At 49.1% G+C, this 21,717-nt stretch overlaps 1 long non-coding RNA gene and 1 pseudogene across 2 annotated transcripts; one reads left to right on the top strand and one right to left on the bottom strand.

Moving 5' to 3' along the window:
• Positions 1–6,716: 6,716 nt before the first annotated feature.
• LOC127923964 (uncharacterized) lies at positions 6,717–8,441 on the bottom strand. Of its 2 annotated transcripts, XR_008116323.1 has the most exons (4): positions 7,364–8,441; positions 7,141–7,332; positions 6,919–7,014; positions 6,717–6,824 (listed from the first exon to the last, which is right to left on the bottom strand). It is a non-coding gene; the product is annotated as an uncharacterized LOC127923964 (long non-coding RNA). The 2 variants fall into 2 exon arrangements; XR_008116324.1 differs by lacking the exon at positions 6,919–7,014.
• A 1,935-nt stretch (positions 8,442–10,376) lies between these two features.
• On the top strand, positions 10,377–21,514 carry LOC127923965 (cytoplasmic FMR1-interacting protein 1-like; annotated as a pseudogene).
• Positions 21,515–21,717: the final 203 nt, after the last annotated feature.

The following is a 21,717-nucleotide window of genomic DNA, read 5'->3' as shown; positions in this document are numbered from 1 at the left end:
ACTGGAAGCAGTCTGTGGCCCTTTGATAAAGGGTGTAGTAAATGACATTAGACTGGAAGCAGTCTGGCCCTTTGATAAAGGGTGTAGTAAATGACATTAGACTGGAAGCAGTCTGTGGCCCTTTGATAAAGGGTGTAGTAAATGACAGACTGGAAGCAGTCTGTGGCCCTTTGATAAAGGGTGTAGTAAATGACATTAGACTGGAAGCAGTATGTGGCCCTTTGATAAAGGGTGTAGTAAATGACAGACTGGAAGCAGTCTGTGGCCCTTTGATAAAGGGTGTAGTAAATGACATTAGACTGGAAGCAGTATGTGGCCCTTTGATAAAGGGTGTAGTAAATGACATTAGACTGGAAGCAGTATGTGGCCCTTTGATAAAGGGTGTAGTAAATGACAGACTGGAAGCAGTCTGTGGCCTTTGATAAAGGGTGTAGTAAATGACATTAGACTGGAAGCAGTCTGTGGCCCTTTGATAAAGGGTGTAGTAAATGACATTAGACTGGAAGCAGTATGTGGCCTTTGATAAAGGGTGTAGTAAATGACATTAGACTGGAAGCAGTATGTGGCCCTTTGATAAAGGGTGTAGTAAATGACATTAGACTGGAAGCAGTATGTGGCCCTTTGATAAAGGGTGTAGTAAATGACATTAGACTGGAAGCATGATCTGTGGCCCTTTGATAAAGGGTGTAGTAAATGACATTAGACTGGATAATAAATGTCAGTGGTTGAGAGGGAACAGTGATTCTCTACACTACACTACACTTGTTTGTTTTGTCACGTAAACTGGAATTAGTCAAACTACTAGTTTTATGAACCAGGAAAGTGTTGAAGAGCTCCACAACTAGTGTACATATTCAGTCTACTTCCATCTTTTAGATTGAGTGTTTCAACCAGGAAGTGTGATTGTCCCAGTGTTTATTCTAAGCCAATCGGATGTCTTATTGTTCAGTTATGTGTAAGTTCCTGCCAGGGGTTTGCTGACATGGCTATACTCATAATCATGTCCGTAAATTGACAGTTGGATCGGATGATACTTGTGATTGTAAAAAAAAAAACAAGGAAGTGTTTTAATGTAAATAGATGTTGCTAAATGTGTCACTGCAAAAAGCTTCAGATTAGCAGGCAGCCAAGTTTACTGTCACTCAGTCACAATGTGCATTAGCATTTCATAGTGTCTTCTCTACTCTTACCCGCCTGTTAGATAGTATACACATTGATAGCCTCCAGCCTGTTAGATTGATAGCCTCCAGCCTGTTAGATAGTGTACACATTGATAGCCTCCAGCCTGTTAGATAGTATACACATTGATAGCCTCCAGCCTGTTAGATAGTATTCACATTGGTAGCCTCCAGCCTGTTAGATAGTATTCACATTGATAGCCTCCAGCCTGTTAGTATTCACATTGATAGCCTCCAGCCTGTTAGATAGTATTCACATTGATAGCCTCCAGCCTGTTAGATAGTATTCACATTGATAGCCTCCAGCCTGTTAGATAGTATTCACATTGATAGCCTCCAGCCTGTTAGATAGTATTCACATTGATAGCCTCCAGCCTGTTAGATAGTATTCACATTGATAGCCTCCAGCCTGTTAGTATTCACATTGATAGCCTCCAGCCTGTTAGTATTCACATTGATAGCCTCCAGCCTGTTAGATAGTATTCACATTGATAGCCTCCAGCCTGTTAGATAGTATACACATTGATAGCCTCCAGCCTGTTAGATAGTATTCACATTGATAGCCTCCAGCCTGTTAGATAGGATACACATTGATAGCCTCCAGCCTGTTAGTATATACATTGATAGCCTCCAGCCTGTTAGATAGTATTCACATTGATAGCCTCCAGCCTGTTAGATAGTATACACATTGATAGCCTCCAGCCTGTTAGATAGTATACACATTGATAGCCTCCAGCCTGTTAGATAGTATACACATTGATAGCCTCCAGCCTGTTAGATAGTATACACATTGATAGCCTCCAGCCTGTTAGATAGTATACACATTGATAGCCTCCAGCCTGTTAGATAGTATACACATTGATAGCCTCCAGCCTGTTAGATAGTATACACATTGATAGCCTCCAGCCTGTTAGATAGTATACACATTGATAGCCTCCAGCCTGTTAGATAGTATACACATTGATAGCCTCCAGCCTGTTAGATAGTATACACATTGATAGCCTCCAGCCTGTTAGATAGTATACACATTGATAGCCTCCAGCCTGTTAGATAGTATTCACATTGATAGCCTCCAGCCTGTTAGATAGTATACACATTGATAGCCTCCAGCCTGTTAGTATATACATTGATAGCCTCCAGCCTGTTAGATAGTATTCACATTGATAGCCTCCAGCCTGTTAGATAGTATACACATTGATAGCCTCCAGCCTGTTAGATAGTATACACATTGATAGCCTCCAGCCTGTTAGATAGTATACACATTGATAGCCTCCAGCCTGTTAGATAGTATACACATTGATAGCCTCCAGCCTGTTAGATAGTATACACATTGATAGCCTCCAGCCTGTTAGATAGTATACACATTGATAGCCTCCAGCCTGTTAGATAGTATACACATTGATAGCCTCCAGCCTGTTAGATAGTATACACATTGATAGCCTCCAGCCTGTTAGATAGTATACACATTGATAGCCTCCAGCCTGTTAGATAGTATACACATTGATAGCCTCCAGCCTGTTAGATAGTATACACATTGATAGCCTCCAGCCTGTTAGATAGTATACACATTGATAGCCTCCAGCCTGTTAGATAGTATACACATTGATAGCCTCCAGCCTGTTAGATAGTATACACATTGATAGCCTCCAGCCTGTTAGATAGTATACACATTGATAGCCTCCAGCCTGTTAGATAGTATACACATTGATAGCCTCCAGCCTGTTAGATAGTATACACATTGATAGCCTCCAGCCTGTTAGATAGTATACACATTGATAGCCTCCAGCCTGTTAGATAGTATACACATTGATAGCCTCCAGCCTGTTAGATAGTATACACATTGATAGCCTCCAGCCTGTTAGATAGTATACACATTGATAGCCTCCAGCCTGTTAGATAGTATACACATTGATAGCCTCCAGCCTGTTAGATAGTATACACATTGATAGCCTCCAGCCTGTTAGATAGTATACACATTGATAGCCTCCAGCCTGTTAGATAGTATACACATTGATAGCCTCCAGCCTGTTAGATAGTATACACATTGATAGCCTCCAGCCTGTTAGATAGTATACACATTGATAGCCTCCAGCCTGTTAGATAGTATTCACATTGATAGCCTCCAGCCTGTTAGATAGTATACACATTGATAGCCTCCAGCCTGTTAGATAGTATACACATTGATAGCCTCCAGCCTGTTAGATAGTATACACATTGATAGCCTCCAGCCTGTTAGATAGTATACACATTGATAGCCTCCAGCCTGTTAGATAGCCTGATGCTCCACAAGTATACACACCTGATAGCTTTACTACAGGCACCTGATAGCTTTACTATGGGTGCATTTTTAAATGTTTTTTTGCCCGAGTACGACACAGCTGATTCAAATAACGAACTCATCATCAATATTTGATTATTTGAATCAGCTGTGTCGTGCTAAGCAAAAGCGAAACTTGTACCCAAGTGGGGCACCAGGACCGAGTTTGGGAACCCCGACTTAGTGCATGTATAAACCTGGAGATCTGAGATCATGTATTTTCAGGTAGAGATACCTCGAGATGCAACAGATTTAAATACCTGGAGATCTGAGATCATGTATTTTCAGGTAGAGATACCTCGAGATGCAACAGATTTAAATACCTGGAGATCTGAGATCATGTATTTTCAGGTAGAGATACCTCGAGATGCAACAGATTTAAATACCTGGAGATCTGAGATCATGTATTTTCAGGTAGAGATACCTCGAGATGCAACAGATTTAAATACCTGGAGATCTGAGATCATGTAGAGATACCCACGATGCATTCTTCTCACTACTGTCCGTGTCTGCCCAACACTACTAACCTAACGTAGCCGGTGTAAAGAAACACACCTGCGAGCAATGGATTATATGGTCATTGTAGTTCATTACCACGGTTTCTGAGCTAAAATATGTAGAGTTTTGTCCTGTTGGAAACTACAACTCCCATCGCACAGTTCAGCTGGTCTGATTTACTGTATCTCTAGAGCAGTGGTTCATCCTGGTGCTGGGGACCCACAGGGTGCACATTGTAGTTTTCCCCTAGCACGACACAGCTGATTCAAATGATCAACTCATCATCTTTGATGATTTCAATCAGAGTGTGGAGTGCGAATGCAACTAACTACAATGTGCACCCTGTGGGTCCCCAGAACCAGGATGAACCACTCTCTACCACATCTCTACCTGAAAATACATTATGGGAGTTGTAGTTTCCAACAGAACAAAACTCTACATATTTTAGCTCAGAAACCGTGGTAATGAACTACAATGTGCACCCTGTGGGTCCCCAGAACCAGGATGAACCACTGCTCTAGAGATACAGTAAATCAGACCAGCTGAACTGTGCGATGGGAGTTGTAGTTTCCAACAGAACAAAACTCTACATATTTTAGCTCAGAAACCGTGGTAATGAACTACAATGTGCACCCTGTGGGTCCCCAGAACCAGGATGAACCACTGCTCTAGAGATACAGTAAATCAGACCAGCTGAACTGTGCGATGGGAGTTGTAGTTTCCAACAGAACAAAACTCTACATATTTTAGCTCAGAAACCGTGGTAATGAACTACAATGTGCACCCTGTGGGTCCCCAGAACCAGGATGATGATCCACTGCTCGAGGAAAACTTCATATTATTGAACCGATGTCGGTAGTTGTTTAAAACCGAAAAATAGCCAACATTTCAGTTCATTTCTCAGCACTAGTGTCTGTTGGTGGAGCGTCCCTGAACCGGTCTGCCGCCGGTCTGCCGCCTGTCCGCCTGTCGGGCCGGTCTGCCACCTGTCTGGCCGGTCTGCCACCTGTCTGGCCGGTCTGCCGCCTGTCCGCCTGTCTGGCCGGTCTGCCGCCTGTCGGGCCGGTCTGCCACCTGTCTGGCAGGTCTGCCGCCTGTCCGCCTGTCTGGCCGGTCTGCCGCCTGTCTGGCCGGTCTGCCGCCTGTCTGGCCGGTCTGCCGCCTGTCGGGCCGGTCTGCCGCCTGTCTGGCCGGTCTGCCGCCTGTCTGGCCGGTCTGCCGCCTGTCTGGCCGGTCTGCCGCCTGTCTGGCCGGTCTGCCGCCTGTCGGGCCGGTCTGCCGCCTGTCGGGCCGGTCTGCCGCCTGTCTGGCCGGTCTGCCGCCTGTCTGGCCGGTCTGCCGCCTGTCTGGCCGGTCTGCCGCCTGTCTGGCCGGTCTGCCGCCTGTCTGGCCGGTCTGCCGCCTGTCTGGCCGGTCTGCCGCCTGTCTGGCCGGTCTGCCGCCTGTCCGCCTGTCTGGCCGGTCTGCCGCCTGTCGGGCCGGTCTGCCGCCTGTCGGGCGGTCTGCCGCCTGTCTGGCCGGTCTGCCGCCTGTCTGGCCGGTCTGCCGCCTGTCTGGCCGGTCTGCCGCCTGTCTGGCCGGTCTGCCGCCTGTCGGGCCTGTCTGGCCGGTCTGCCGCCTGTCTGGCCGGTCTGCCGCCGGTCTGCCGCCTGTCGGGCCGGTCTGCCGCCTGTCGGGCCGGTCTGCCGCTGGTCTGCCGCCTGTCTGGCCGGTCTGCCGCCTGTCTGGCCGGTCTGCCGCCTGTCTGCCTGTCTGGCCGGTCTGCCGCCTGTCCGCCTGTCGGGCCGGTCTGCCGCCTGTCCGCCTGTCTGGCCGGTCTGCCGCCTGTCTGGCCGGTCTGCCGCCTGTCTGGCCGGTCTGCCGCCTGTCCGCCTGTCGGGCCGGTCTGCCGCCTGCCTGGCCGGTCTGCCGCCTGTCCGCCTGTCTGGCCGGTCTGCCGCCTGTCTGGCCGGTCTGCCGCCTGTCTGGCCGGTCTGCCGCCTGTCTGGCCGGTCTGCCGCCTGTCCGCCTGTCGGGCCGGTCTAGCTGCCTGTCGGGCCGGTCTGCCGCCTGTCGGGCCGGTCTGCAGCCTGTCCGCCTGTCGGGCCGGTCTGCCGCCTGTCGGGCCGGTCTAGCTGCCTGTCGGGCCGGTCTAGCTGCCTGTCGGGCCGGTCTGCCGCCTGTCGGGCCGGTCTGCCGCCTGTCTGGCCGGTCTGCCGCCTGTCTGGCCGGTCTGCCGCCTTTCGGGCCGGTCTGCCGCCTGTCTGGCCGGTCTGCCGCCTGTCTGGCCGGTCTGCCGCCTGTCGGGCCGGTCTGCCGCCTGTCGGGCCGGTCTAGCTGCCTGTCGGGCCGGTCTGCCGCCTGTCGGGCCGGTATCCCTCTCACACCCTGTCCGTGGGTGATTGCGTGTCCCCACAGTCCTTTGTAATACCGATCTGACGGTCTGTTTTGATTGCAGTGAGTTTTTATTGTTCCATGGCAATAAATCTCCATCAGCAGTAGAGAGAAAGAGAAGCATGTGACTGTATTATCAAGACTGCAACAGAAGCTAATTAGAATGTATTTAACCTACAGCCTGAGGGGTTTAATCTGTATTTAACCTACAGCCTGAGGGTTTAATCTGTATTTAACCTACAGCCTGAGGGTTTAATCAGTATTTAACCTACAGCCTGAGGGTTTAATCAGTATTTAACCTACAGCCTGAGGGGTTTAATCAGTATTTAACCTACAGCCTGAGGGTTTAATCAGTATTTAACCTACAGCCTGAGGGGTTTAATCAGTATTTAACCTACAGCCTGAGGGGTTTAATCAGTATTTAACCTACAGCCTGAGGGGTTTAATCAGTATTTAACCTACAGCCTGAGGGTTTAATCAGTATTTAACCTACAGCCTGAGGGGTTTAATCAGTATTTAACCTACAGCCTGAGGGTTTAATCAGTATTTAACCTACAGCCTGAGGGGTTTAATCAGTATTTAACCTACAGCCTGAGGGGTTTAATCAGTATTTAACCTACAGCCTGAGGGGTTTAATCAGTATTTAACCTACAGCCTGAGGGTTTAATCAGTATTTAACCTACAGCCTGAGGGGTTTAATCAGTATTTAACCTACAGCCTGAGGGGTTTAATCAGTATTTAACCTACAGCCTGAGGGTTTAATCAGTATTTAACCTACAGCCTGAGGGGTTTAATCAGTATTTAACCTACAGCCTGAGGGGTTTAATCAGTATTTAACCTACAGCCTGAGGGGTTTAATCAGTATTTAACCTACAGCCTGAGGGGTTTAATCAGTATTTAACCTACAGCCTGAGGGGTTTAATCAGTATTTAACCTACAGCCTGAGGGGTTTAATCAGTATTTAACCTACAGCCTGAGGGTTTAATCAGTATTTAACCTACAGCCTGAGGGGTTTAATCAGTATTTAACCTACAGCCTGAGGGGTTTAATCAGTATTTAACCTACAGCCTGAGGGGTTTAATCAGTATTTAACCTACAGCCTGAGGGGTTTAATCAGTATTTAACCTACAGCCTGAGGGGTTTAATCAGTATTTAACCTACAGCCTGAGGGGTTTAATCAGTATTTAACCTACAGCCTGAGGGGTTTAATCAGTATTTAACCTACAGCCTGAGGGGTTTAATCAGTATTTAACCTACAGCTGGAGGCGTTTAATCATTTATACTAGGCTACTATGTTATACCTGGACCTGTCCTGTACTTTACACTGTCTATATAAAAGTATGTGGACACGCCTTGAAATTCAGCTATTTCAGTGACACCCGTTGCTGACAGGTTTATAAAATCGAGCACACAGCCATGCAATCTCCATAGACAAACATTGGCAGTAGAACGGCCTTACTGAAGAGCTCAGTGACTTTCAACGTTGCACCGTCATAGGATACCACCTTTCCAACAAGTCAGTTAAGCAAATTTCTGCCCTGCTAGAGCTGCCCAGTCAACTGCAAGTGGTGTTAATGTGAAGTAGAAACGTCTAGGAGCAACAACGGCTCAGCAACAAAGTGGTAGGCCACACAATCTGGGACCGGCGAGTGTGAAGCACATAGCGTGTACAAATCATCTTTCCTCGGCTACCAAGTTCCAAACTGCCTCTGGAAGCAACGTCAGCACAAGAACTGTTTGTCAGGGGCTTTTTGTGAAATGGGTTTCCATGGCAGAGCAGCCGCACACAATACTCTGGACTCTGGAGCAGTGGAAACACGTTCTCTGGAGGGATGAATCGCACTACACTATCTGGGTTTGGCGAATGCCAGGAGAACGCTACCTGGCCCCAATGCATAGTGCCAACTGAAAAGTTTGGTGAAGGAGGAATAGTGGTCTGGGGCTGTTTTTCATGGTTCAGACTAGGCCCCTTAGTTCCAGTGAAGGGAAGTCTCTTAAAATGACATTCTAGACTAGGGTTGCACATTTTGGGGAATATTCAGAGGTAGAATCTTTCTATGGGAATTAACGTCAATATATGGGAATTCATATTGATAGTGTTTATCTGTAGATGTTTTTTGCATTGGATATATTTACCAGGATGAGGGCTGCAGTAGATATCCCAGATAGGGGAGTGAACAGGTGTTGTATGTGGAGGATGAGGGCTGCAGTAGATATCTCAGATAGGGGGAGTGAACAGGTGTTGTATGTGGAGGATGAGGGCTGCATTAGGTATATCAGATAGGGGAGTGAACAGGTGTTGTATGTGGAGGATGGGGGCTGCAGTAGCTATCTCAGATAGGGGGAGTGAACAGGTGTTGTATGTGGAGGATGAGGGCTGCAGTAGATATCTCAGATAGGGGGAGTGAACAGGTGTTGTATGTGGAGGATGGGGGCTGCAGTAGCTATCTCAGATAGGGGAGTGAACAGGTGTTGTATGTGGAGGATGAGGGCTGCAGTAGATATCTCAGATAAGGGGAGTGAACAGGTGTTGTATGTGGAGGATGAGGGCTGCAGTAGATATCTCAGATAGGGGGAGTGAACAGGTGTTGTATGTGGAGGATGAGGGCTGCAGTAGATATCTCAGATAAGGGGAGTGAACAGGTGTTGTATGTGGAGGATGAGGGCTGCAGTAGATATCTCAGATAAGGGGAGTGAACAGGTGTTGTATGTGGAGGATGAGGGCTACAGTAGATATCTCAGATAGGGGGAGTGAACAGGTGTTGTATGTGGAGGATGAGGGCTACAGTAGATATCTCAGATAGGGGGAGTGAACAGGTGTTGTATGTGGAGGATGAGGGCTGCAGTAGATATCTCAGATGGGGGGAGTGAACCCAGGTGTTGTATGTGGAGGATGAGGGCTGCAGTAGATATCTCAGATAAGGGGGGAGTGAACAGGTGTTGTATGTGGAGGATGAGGCTGCAGTAGATATCTCAGATAGGGGAGTGAACAGGTGTTGTATGTGGAGGATGAGGCTACAGTAGGTGGTGTATCTGCAGCTATAATGGGGGAGTGAACAGGTGTTGTATGTGGGAGGATGAGGGCTGCAGTAGATATCTCAGATAGGGGGAGTGAACAGGTGTTGTATGTGGAGGATGAGGGCTGCAGTAGATATCTCAGATAAGGGGAGTGAACAGGTGTTGTATGTGGAGGATGGAGGGCTGCAGTAGATATCTTGGATAGGGGGAGTGAACAGGTGTTGTATGTGGAGGATGAGGCTGCAGTAGATATCTCAGATAGGGGTGTGAACAGGTGTTGTATGTGGAGGATGAGGGGCTGCAGTAGGTATCTCAGATAGGGGGAGTGAACAGGTGTTGTATGTGGAGGATGAGGGCTGCAGTAGATATCTCAGATAGGGGAGTGAACAGGTGTTGTATGTGGGGAGGATGAGGGGCTGTAGATATCTCAGATAGGGGAGTGGAACAGGTGTTGTATGTGGAGGATGAGGGCTGCAGTAGATATCTCAGATAAGGGGAGTGAACAGGCTGCAGTAGATATCTCAGATAGGGGAGTGATGTTGTGTGTGAGGGGCTGCAGTAGATATCTCAGATAAGGGGGAGTGAACAGGTGTTGTATGTGGAGGATGTGGGCTGCAGTAGATATCTCAGATAAGGGGAGTGAACAGGTGTTGTATGTGGAGGATGAGGGCTGCAGTAGATATCTCAGATAGGGGGGAGTGAACAGGTGTTGTATGTGGAGGATGAGGGGCTGCAGTAGATCTCAGATCCCAGGTGTTGTATGGGATAGGGCTGCAGATAAGGGGGAGTGAACAGGTGTTGTATGTGGAGGATGAGGGCTGCAGTAGATATCTCAGATAAGGGGGGAGTGAGGCCTAAGAGGGTTTTATAAATAAGCATCAACCAGTGGGTCTTGTGACGGGAATAACAGAGATGACGAGTTTACAGAGAGTATAGAGTGCACTGATGTGTCCTATAGAGCATTGGTGGCAAATCTGATGTTGGATGGACAAGGAGGCATGGCTGAAGTCTAATAGGAGTCCTGACTTATATCTGTGTGTTGATGCAGCATCATATCTCTAACTCCTATATCTGTGTGTTGTTGCAGCATCATGTCTCTAACTCCTATATCTGTGTGTTGATGCAGCATCATATCTCTAACTCCTATATCTGTGTGTTGTTGCAGCATCATATCTCTAACTCCTATATCTGTGTGTTGTTGCAGCATCATGTCTCTAACTCCTATATTTGTGTGTTGCAGCAGCATCATATCTCTAACTCCTATATCTGTGTGTTGTTGCAGCATCATGTCTCTAACTCCTATATCTGTGTGTGTGTTGCAGCATCATATCTCTAACTCCTATATCTGTGTGTTGTTGCAGCATCATGTCTCTAACTCCTATATCTGTGTGTTGTTGCAGCATCATGGCGTCCACGGTGACCCTGGAGGATGCTCTGTCCAATGTGGACCTTCTGGAGGAGCTGCCTCTCCCAGACCAGCAGCCCTGCATCGAGCCCCCTGCCTGCTCCCTCATGTACCAGGTAAGAACTGTTCTCAGATCTCCTGTCTAGCTCAGCAGGTAAACACCTGAATGTAGATTTAATTTGATTAAAACATCCTCTCTCTCCAAAGCCCAACTTCAACACCAACTTCGAAGACCGTAATGCCTTTGTGACGGGGATCGCCAGATACATCGAGCAGGCCACCGTCCACTCTAGCATGGTAAGTACCAGGTTCCAGACACATCGAGCAGGCCACCGTCCACTCTAGCATGGTAAGTACCAGGTTCCAGACACATCGAGCAGGCCACCGTCCACTCTAGCATGGTAAGTACCAGGTTCCAGACACATCGAGCAGGCCACTGTCCACTCTAGCATGGTAAGTACCAGGTTCCAGACACATCGAGCAGGCCACCGTCCACTCTAGCATGGTAAGTACCAGGTTCCAGACATCGATCAGGCCACTGTCCACCGGCCACTCTAGCATGGTAAGTACCAGGTTCCAGACACATCGAGCAGGCCACTGTCCACTCTAGCATGGTAAGTACCAGGTTCCAGACACATCGAGCAGGCCACTGTCCACCGTCCCACTCTAGCATGGTAAGTACCAGGTTCCAGACACATCGAGCAGGCCACCGTCCACTCTAGCATGGTAAAGTACCCAGGTTCCAGACACATCGATCAGGCCACTGTCCACCGTCCACTCTAGCATGGTAAGTACCAGGTTCCAGACACATCGAGCAGGCCACCGTCCACTCTAGCATGGTAAGTACCAGGTTCCAGACACATCCCCGAGCAGGCCACCGTCCACTCTAGCATGGTACGTACCAGGTTCCAGACACATCGAGCAGGCCACTGTCCACCGGCCACTCTAGCATGGTAAGTACCAGGTTCTAGACACATCGAGCAGGCCACCGTCGATCTAGCATGGTAATGTACAGGTTCAAACACAATCGAGCAGGCCACTGTCCACCGGACATTAGCATGGTTAAGTACCAGGTTCCAGACACATCGAGCAGGCCACTGTCCACTCTAGCATGGTAAGTACCAGGTTCCAGACAGGGAGTGAGTGGTGACTTCCTCTAGCATGGGACATGGCCAGTGCCCCAGCCATCGAGCAGGCCACTGTCCACTCTAGCATGGTAAGGACCAGGTTCACAAAGACACATCGATATGGTGCAGCATTCCACCGGCCAGATATAGCATGCAGCATTCACAGTACCAGGTTCCAGACACATCGAGCAGGCCACCGTCCACCGTCCACTCTAGCATGGTAAGTACCAGGTTCCAGTTTGCAATGTGTAGCCTATTGAATACATAGGAAATGGTCACCAGAGCTCTAGCAATACAAACACAATAACAGCACAGTACATCAGCCTTTGGACATTATGAAATCATTAACTTCCTCTAGATTCTCCAGCCCCCAGAACAGGGACAGAGGGGTTATGGTTAGAGAAAGGGCTGCTGGGAGGGTTGACTAGGGGTTTCATAGGGAGTGAATGTGGTGACTTCCTACCAGGGATGTGGATTCATAGCCAGATATATGGTGCAGCATTCACAAAGAGCCAGATATATGGTGCAGCATTCACAAAGAGCCAGGGATATGGTGCAGCATTCACAGAGAGCCAGATATATGGTGCAGCATTCACAGAGAGCCAGGCATATGGTGCAGCATTCACAGAGAGCCAGGCATATGGTGCAGCATTCACAGAGAGCCAGGCATATGGTGCAGCATTCACAGAGAGCCAGGGATATGGTGCAGCATTCACAGAGAGCCAGGGATATGGTGCAGCAAAAATAGGATTTATTTTCCTTTAAATCTAAAAAAGTATTCTCCGATCGACTAAAGCCCAGACTATTTGAAATGAAAATGCCATGTGCTGCATGTCAGTAACAACCACATCAACCAGGATCCCCGTTAGTTCCTGCCAATGCAGCATCTACTCTTCCTGGGGTTTATTATGGATCCTCATCAGTTCCTGCCAATGCAGCAGCTACTCTTCCTGGGGTTTATTATGGATCCTCATTAGTTCCTGCCAAGGCAGCAGCTACTCTTCATGGGGTTTATTATGGATCCCCATTAGTTCCTGCCAATGCAGCATCTACTCTTCCTGGGGTTTATTATGGATCCTCATCAGTTCCTGCCAAGGCAGCAGCTACTCTTCCTGGGGTTTATTATGGATCCCCATTAGTTCCTGCCAAGGCAGCAGCTACTCTTCCTGGGGTTTATTATGGATCCCCATTAGTTCCTGCAGCAGCTACTCTTCCTGGGGTTTATTATGGATCCCCATTAGTTCCTGTCAAGGCAGCAGCTACTCTTCCTGGGGTTTATTATGGATCCCCATTAGTTCCAACCTCTCCCTTTATTCAGATTACAACCTCTCCCTTTGCTCAGATTACAACCTCTCCCTTTGTTCAGGTTACAATCTCTCCCTTTGTTCAGGTTACAACCTCTCCCTCTGTTCAGGTTACAATCTCTCCCTTTGTTCAGATTACAACCTCTCCCTTTGTTCAGATTACAACCTCTCCCTTTGTTCAGATTACAACCTCTCCCTTTGTTCAGATTACAATCTCTCCCTTTGTTCAGATTACAACCTCCCTTTGTTCAGATTACAACCTCTCCCTTTGTTCAGATTACAACCTCTCCCTTTGTTCAGATTACAACCTCTCCCTTTGCTCAGATTACAACATCTCCCTTTGCTCAGATTACAACCACTCCCTTTGCTCAGATTACAACCTCTCCCTTTGCTCAGATTACAACCACTCCCTTTGCTCAGATTACAACCTCTCCCTTTGCTCAGATTACAACCACTCCCTTTGTTCAGATTACAACCACTCCCTTTGTTCAGATTACAACCTCTCCTTTGCTCAGATTACAATCTCTCGCTTTGTTCAGATTACAACCTCTCCCTTTGTTCAGATTACAACCTCTCCCCTTTACTCAGTTGCTCAGATTACAATCTCTCCCTTTGTTCAGATTACAACCTCTCCCTTTGCTCAGATTACAACCTCTCCCTTTGCTCAGATTACAACCTCTCCCTTTGTTCAGATTACAACCTCTCCCATTGTTCAGATTACAACCTCTCCCTTTGCTCAGATTACAACCTCTCCCTTTGCTCAGATTACAACCTCTCCCTTTGCTCAGATTACAACCTCTCCCTTTGTTCAGATTACAACCTCTCCCTTTGTTCAGATTACAACCTCTCCCTTTGTTCAGATTACAACCTCTCCCTTTGTTCAGATTACAACCTCTCCCTTTGTTCAGATTACAACCTCTGTTATTTGAATAGGAAATAATTTCCCAAGTATCGCTATTTTTAAAACAAGTCCTAGAAAGTTGGTTGCAATTTCAATTTAATCCAGCAGAAAAGACAGAACAAATAACACATCATATAGATATATATATAAACAAGGTCATCTTCGGAACCTCAGAGAGAGAGGCTAGTAGCTGTATTGTACCTCACCAACCTCATAGAGAGAGAGGCTAGTAGCTGTATTGTACCTCAGGAACCTCAGAGAGAGAGGCTAGTAGCTGTATTGTACCTCACCAACCTCATAGAGAGAGAGGCTAGTAGCTGTATTGTACCTCACCAACCTCATAGAGAGAGAGGCTAGTAGCTGTATTGTACCTCACCAACCTCATAGAGAGAGAGGCTAGTAGCTGTATTGTACCTCAGGAACCTCATAGAGAGGAGGCTAGTAGCTGTATTGTACCTCAGGAACCTCAGAGAGAGGCTAGTAGCTGTATTGTACCTCAGGAGCCTCAGAGAGAGAGGCTAGTATCTGTATTGTACCTCAGGAACCTCAGAGAGAGGCTAGAAGCTGTATTGTACCTCAGGAACCTCTGAGAGAGAGGCTAGTAGCTGTATTGTTCCTCAGGAACCTCTGAGAGGGAGAGAGGCTAGTAGCTGTATTGTACCTCACCAACCTCATAGAGAGAGAGGCTAGTAGCTGTATTGTACCTCAGAGAGAGAGAGGCTAGTAGCTGTATTGTACCTCAGGAACCTCAGAGAGAGAGGCTAGTAGCTGTATTGTACCTCCGGAACCTCAGAGAGAGGCTAGTAGCTGTATTGTACCTCACCAACCTCATAGAGAGAGAGGCTAGTAGCTGTATTGTACCTCAGGAACCTCAGAGAGGCTAGTAGCTGTATTGTACCTCACCAACCTCATAGAGAGAGAGAGCTAGTAGCTGTATTGTACCTCAGGAACCTCAGAGAGAGAGGCTAGTAGCTGTATTGTACCTCAGGAACCTCAGAGAGAGAGGCTAGTAGCTGTATTGTACCTCACCAACCTCATAGAGAGAGAGGCTAGTAGCTGTATTGTACCTCAGGAACCTCAGAGAGAGAGGCTAGTAGCTGTATTGTACCTCAGGAACCTCAGAGAGAGAGGCTAGTAGCTGTATTGTACCTCACCAACCTCATAGAGAGAGAGGCTAGTAGCTGTATTGTACCTCAGGAACCTCAGAGAGAGAGGCTAGTAGCTGTATTGTACCTCAGGAACCTCAGAGAGAGAGAGGCTAGTAGCTGTATTGTACCTCACCAACCTCATAGAGAGAGAGGCTAGTAGCTGTATTGTACCTCACCAACCTCATAGAGAGAGAGGCTAGTAGCTGTATTGTACCTCACCAACCTCATAGAGAGAGGCTAGTAGCTGTATTGTACCTCAGGAACCTCAGAGAGAGAGGCTAGTAGCTGTATTGTACCTCAGGAACCTCAGAGAGAGAGGCTAGTAGCTGTATTGTACCTCACCAACCTCATAGAGAGAGAGGCTAGTAGCTGTATTGTACCTCACCAACCTCATAGAGAGAGAGGCTAGTAGCTGTATTGTACCTCACCAACCTCATAGAGAGAGAGGCTAGTAGCTGTATTGTACCAGAACCTCAGAGAGAGGCTAGTAGCTGTATTGTACCTCAGGATCCTCAGAGAGAGGCTAGTAGCTGTATTGTACCTCAGGAACCTCAGAGAGAGAGGCTAGTAGCTGTATTGTACCTCAGGAACCTCAGAGAGAGAGGCTAGTAGCTGTATTGTACCTCAGGAACCTCAGAGAGGGGAGAGAGGCTAGTAGCTGTATTGTACCCTCACCAACCTCATAGAGAGAGAGGCTATTAGCTGTATTGTACCTCAGGAACCTCAGAGAGAGAGGCTAGTAGCTGTATTGTACCTCAGGAACCTCCGAGAGGGAGAGAGGCTAGTAGCTGTATTGTACCTCAGGAACCTCAGAGAGAGGCTAGTAGCTGTATTGTACCTCAGGAACCTCCGAGAGGGAGAGAGGCTAGTAGCTGTATTGTACCTCACCAACCTCATAGAGAGAGAGGCTAGTAGCTGTATTGTACCTCACCAACCTCATAGAGAGAGGGCTAGTAGCTGTATTGTACCTCAGGAACCTCAGAGAGAGAGGCTAGTAGCTGTATTGTACCTCAGGAACCTCGGAGAGAGAGGCTAGTAGCTGTATTGTACCTCAGGAACCTCAGAGAGGGAGAGAGGCTAGTAGCTGTATTGTACCTCACCAACCTCATAGAGAGAGCTAGTAGCTGTATTGTACCTCAGGAACCTCAGAGAGAGAGAGAGGCTAGTAGCTGTATTGTACCTCAGGAACCTCAGAGAGAGAGGCTAGTAGCTCTATTGTACCTCAGGATCCTCAGAGAGAGGCTAGTAGCTGTATTGTACCCTCAGGAACCTCAGAGAGAGGCTCGTAGCTGTATTGTACCTCAGGAACCTCAGAGAGGAGGCTAGTAGCTGTATTGTACCTCAGGAACCTCAGAGAGAGAGCTAGTAGCTGTATTGTACCTCAGGAACCTCAGAGAGAGAGGCTAGTAGCTGTATTGTACCTCAGGAACCTCAGAGAGAGCTAGTAGCTGTATTGTACCTCAGGAACCTCAGAGAGGGAGAGAGGCTAGTAGCTGTATTGTACCTCAGGAACCTCAGAGAGAGGCTAGTAGCTGTATTGTACCTCAGGAACCTCAGAGAGAGAGGCTAGTAGCTGTATTGTACCTCAGGAACCTCAGAGAGGGAGAGAGGCTAGTAGCTGTATTGTACCTCACCAACCTCATAGAGAGAGGCTAGTAGCTGTATTGTACCTCAGGAACCTCAGAGAGAGGGCTAGTAGCTGTATTGTACCTCAGGAACCTCAGAGAGGGAGAGAGGCTGAGTAGCTGTATTGTACCTCACCAACCTCATAGAGAGAGAGGCTAGTAGCTGTATTGTACCTCAGGAACCTCAGAGAGAGGCTAGTAGCTGTATTGTACCTCAGGATCCTCAGAGAGAGGCTAGTAGCTGTATTGTACCTCAGGAACCTCAGAGAGGCTAGTAGCTGTATTGTACCTCAGGGGATCCTCAGAGAGAGGCTAGTAGCTGTATTGTACCTCAGGAACCTCAGAGAGTGAGGCTAGTAGCTGTATTGTGTACCTCACCAACCTCAGAGAAAGAGGCTAGTAGCTGTATTGTACCTCACCAACCTCATAGAGAAAGAGGCTAGTAGCTGTATTGTACCTCAGCAACCTCTGAGAGAGAGGCTAGAATCTGTATTGTACCTCAGGAACCTCTGAGAGAGAGGCTAGAATCTGTATTGTTCCTCAGGAACCTCTGAGAGAGAGGCTAGAATCTGTATTGTTCCTCAGGAACCTCTGAGAGAGAGGCTAGAATCTGTATTGTTCCTCAGGAACCTCTGAGAGAGAGAGGCTAGAATCTGTATTGTTCCTCAGGAACCTCTGAGAGAGAGGCTAGTATCTGTATTGTGTTTGAGAGCCTTTTAAATGTCTTCCTTTAGAATGAGATGCTGGAGGAGGGCCAAGAGTATGCTGTGATGCTGTACACGTGGAGGAGCTGCTCTCGAGCTATCCCACAGGTAACCTCCACATAACTCAGCTGACAAACCGTCTATACTGTGGGGTTCTAGTTGCAACCTGTTGTGCACTGGACCTATGTAAATATGTTACCAATCATCTCCCCTTCATCAGGTGAAGTGTAATGAGCAGCCCAACAGAGTGGAGATAAAAAAAATATATAAAAAATATGCCATTTAGCAGACGCTTTTATCCAAAGCGACTTACAGTCATGTGTGCATACATTCTACGTATGGGTGGTCCCGGGAATCGAACCCACTGGCGTTACAAGCGCCGTGCTCTACCAACTGTGCTACAGAAGGACCACTATGATCTATGAGAAGACAGTGGAGGCACCCTTACCTCTCTCTCTCTCTGTCCCACCAACCAGCCAGAGGCACCCTGATCCCCCATGTGAATTGCTCTCTTCTCTCTTCCTCCCTCTACCAGGTGAAGTGTAATGAGCAGCCCAACAGAGTGGAGATCTATGAGAAGACAGTGGAGGTGCTGGAGCCTGAGGTCACCAAGCTCATGAACTTTATGTACTTCCAGGTAACACCAACCAGCCAGAGGCACCCTCACCTCTCTCACACCCTCACCTCTCACACCCTCACCTCTCTCCACACCCTCACCTCTCTGCACCCTCACCTCTCTCACCCTCACCTCTCACACCTCACCTCTCTCACACCCTCACCTCTCTCACACCTCACCTCTCTCTCACCCTCACCTCTCTCCACCCTCACCTCTCTCACTCACACACCCTAACCTCTCTCTGTCCCACCAACCAGCCAGAGAAACCCTCACCTCTCTCTCTGTCCCACCAACCAGCCAGAGAAACCCTTACCTCTCTCTCTGTCCCACCAACCAGCCAGAGAAACCCTCACCTCTCTCTCTGTCCCACCAACCAGCCAGAGAAACCCTCACCTCTCTCTGTCCCACCAACCAGCCAGAGAAACCCTCACCTCTCTCTCTGTCCCACCAACCAGCCAGAGAAACCCTCACCTCTCTCTGTCCCACCAACCAGCCAGAGAAACCCTCACCTCTCTCTCTGTCCCACCAACCAGCCAGAGAAACCCTCACCTACCTCTCTCTGTCCCACCAACCAGCCAGAGAAACCTCACCTCCTCTCTCTGTCCCACCAACCAGCCAGAGGCACCTCACCTCTCTCTCTGTCCCACCAACCAGCCAGTGGCACCCCTACCTCTCTCTCACCCTCACCTCTCACTCACACACTTTCACCCTCTCTGTCCCACCAACCAGCCAGAGAAACCCTCACCTCTCTCTCTGTCCCACCAACCAGCCAGAGAAACCCTTACCTCTCTCTCTGTCCCACCAACCAGCCAGAGAAACCCTCACCTCTCTCACACCCTCACCTCCTCTCTCTCTGTCCCACCAACCAGCCAGAGAAACCTCACCTCTCTCCTCTGTCCCACCAACCAGCCAGAGAAACCCTCACCTCTCTCTGTCCCACCAACCAGCCAGAGAAACCCTCACCTCTCTCTGTCCCACCAACCAGCCAGAGAAACCCTCCCTCTCTCTCTGTCCCACCAACCAGCCAGAGGCACCTCACCTCTCTCTCTGTCCCACCAACCAGCCAGAGGCACCCCACCTCTCTCACCCTCACCTCTCTCACTCACACACCTCACACCTCTCTCTCTGTCCCACCAACCAGCCAGAGAAACCTCCCTCTCTCTCTGTCCCACCAACCAGCCAGAGAAACCCTTACCTTCTCTGTCCCACCAACCAGCCAGAGAAACCCTCACCTCTCTCTGTCCCACCAACCAGCCAGAGAAATCCCTTCACCTCTCTCTCTGTCCCACCAACCAGCCAGAGAAACCCTCACCTCTCAATTGTCATTTTAATCCATAGAGACGTGAAGGAGAAGCCTGGCCGGATGTGAATCTCTTCTCGGCCCTCACCTCTCACTCACACACCCTCACCTCTCACTCACACCTCACCTCTCACCACACACCCTCACCTCTCACTCACACACCCTCACCTCTCACTCACACACCCTCACCTCTCACTCACACACCCTCACCTCACACTCCCACACCCTCACCACTCACCCTCACCTCTCACTCACACACCTCACCTCTCACTCACACACCCTCACCTCTCACTCACACACCCTCACCTCTCACTCACCCACCCTCACCTCTCACTCACACACCCTCACCTCTCACTCACACACCCTCACCTCTCACTCACACACCCTCACCTCTCACTCACACACCCTCACCTCTCACCCACACACCCTCACCTCTCACCACACACCCTCACCTCTCACTCACACCTCACCTCTTCACCTACACACCCTCTCACCTCACCTCTCACTCACACACCTCACCTCACCTCCTCACTACACACCCTCACCTCACCTCTCACTCACACACCCTCACCTCACCTCTCACTCACACACCCTCACCTCACCTCTCACTCACACACCCTCACCTCACCTCTCACTCACACACCCTCACCTCACCTCTCACTCACACACCCTCACCTCTCACTCACACACCCTCACCTTTCACCACACACCCTCACCTTCACTCACACACCCTCACCTCTCACTTCACACCTCACCTCTCACTCACACACCCTCACCTCTCACTCACACACCCTCACCTCTCACTCACACACCCTCACCTCTCACTCACACACTTCTCACCTCTCACTTCACATTACCCTCACCTCTCACTCACACACCCTCACCTCACCTCTCTCTCTCTTCACATTACCTCACCTCTCACTCACACACTCACTTACCTCTCACTCACACACCCTCACCTCACCTCTCACTCACACACCCTCACCTCTCACTCACACACCCTCACCTCACCTCTCACTCACACACCCTCACCTCACCTCTCACTCACACACCCTCACCTCACCTCTCACTCACACACCCTCACCTCTCACTCACACACCTCACCTCACCTTCTCACTCACACACCCTCACCTCTCACTCACACACCACCTCTCACTCACACACCCTCACCCTCTCACTCACACACCCTCACCTCTCACTCACACACCTCACCTCTCACTCACACACCCTCACCTCACCTCTCACTCACACACCCTCACCTCACTCACACACCCTCACCTCTCACTCACACACCTCACCTCACCTCTCACTCACACACTCACCTCACTCACACCCTCACCACCTCTCACTCACACACCCTCACCTCACCTCTCACTCACACACCTCACCTCTCACTCACACACCCTCACCTTCACTCACACACCTCACCCCACCTCTCACTCACACCCTCACCTCTCACTCACACACTCACCTCTCACTCACACACCCTCACCTCTCACTCACATACCTCACCTCTCACTCACACACACTCACCTCTCTCTCACACACCCTCACCTCACCTCTCTCTCACACACCCTCACCTCACCTCTCTCTCTCTCTCACACACCCTCACCTCTCTCTGTCACACCAACCAGCCGGAGACTCACTCACTCACTCACTCACTCACCTCTTTCTCTGTAGATAATATTCTCATATGTTCTGTGAAATATTGTATACACATTAATTTGTTCAAATTAAATTAATATATAGAGATGTGTTCTTGAAATGTAACTGTTAAACCTTATATCCATGTCGACCCCTCTTTCTCCTCATCAGCGATTGGCTATAGACCGGTTCTGTGGGGAGGTGCGCTCGTCTCTGCCACGCCTGAGAGGAGGAAGGACTTGTCTCCGAGGCCTACCTCCTGGGACCCTGGGGAAGTTCATCAACATGTTCGCTGTGCTGGATGAACTCAAGAACATGAAGTGTAGCGTCAAGAACGACCACTCTGCCTACAAACGGTACAGAACGGTCCCCACATGGGAACCTATTCCCTTTATAGTGCACTACTTTATACTACTACTAGGTCTCTGGTCAACAGTGGTGGAACTGGGCCCATAGGTCTCTGGTCAACAGTGGTAGAACTGGGGCCTGGGTCTGTGGTCAACAGTGGTGAAACTGGGCCCATGGGTCTCTGGTCAACAGTGGTGGAACTGGGCCCATG

The sequence above is a fragment of the Oncorhynchus keta genome, unplaced genomic scaffold (assembly GCF_023373465.1).
Source record: "Oncorhynchus keta strain PuntledgeMale-10-30-2019 unplaced genomic scaffold, Oket_V2 Un_contig_3384_pilon_pilon, whole genome shotgun sequence".
Lineage (NCBI taxonomy): Eukaryota > Metazoa > Chordata > Actinopteri > Salmoniformes > Salmonidae > Oncorhynchus > Oncorhynchus keta.
Note: the sequence above shows the minus strand (reverse complement) of the source record. Positions and strands in the feature narration are given on the sequence as shown.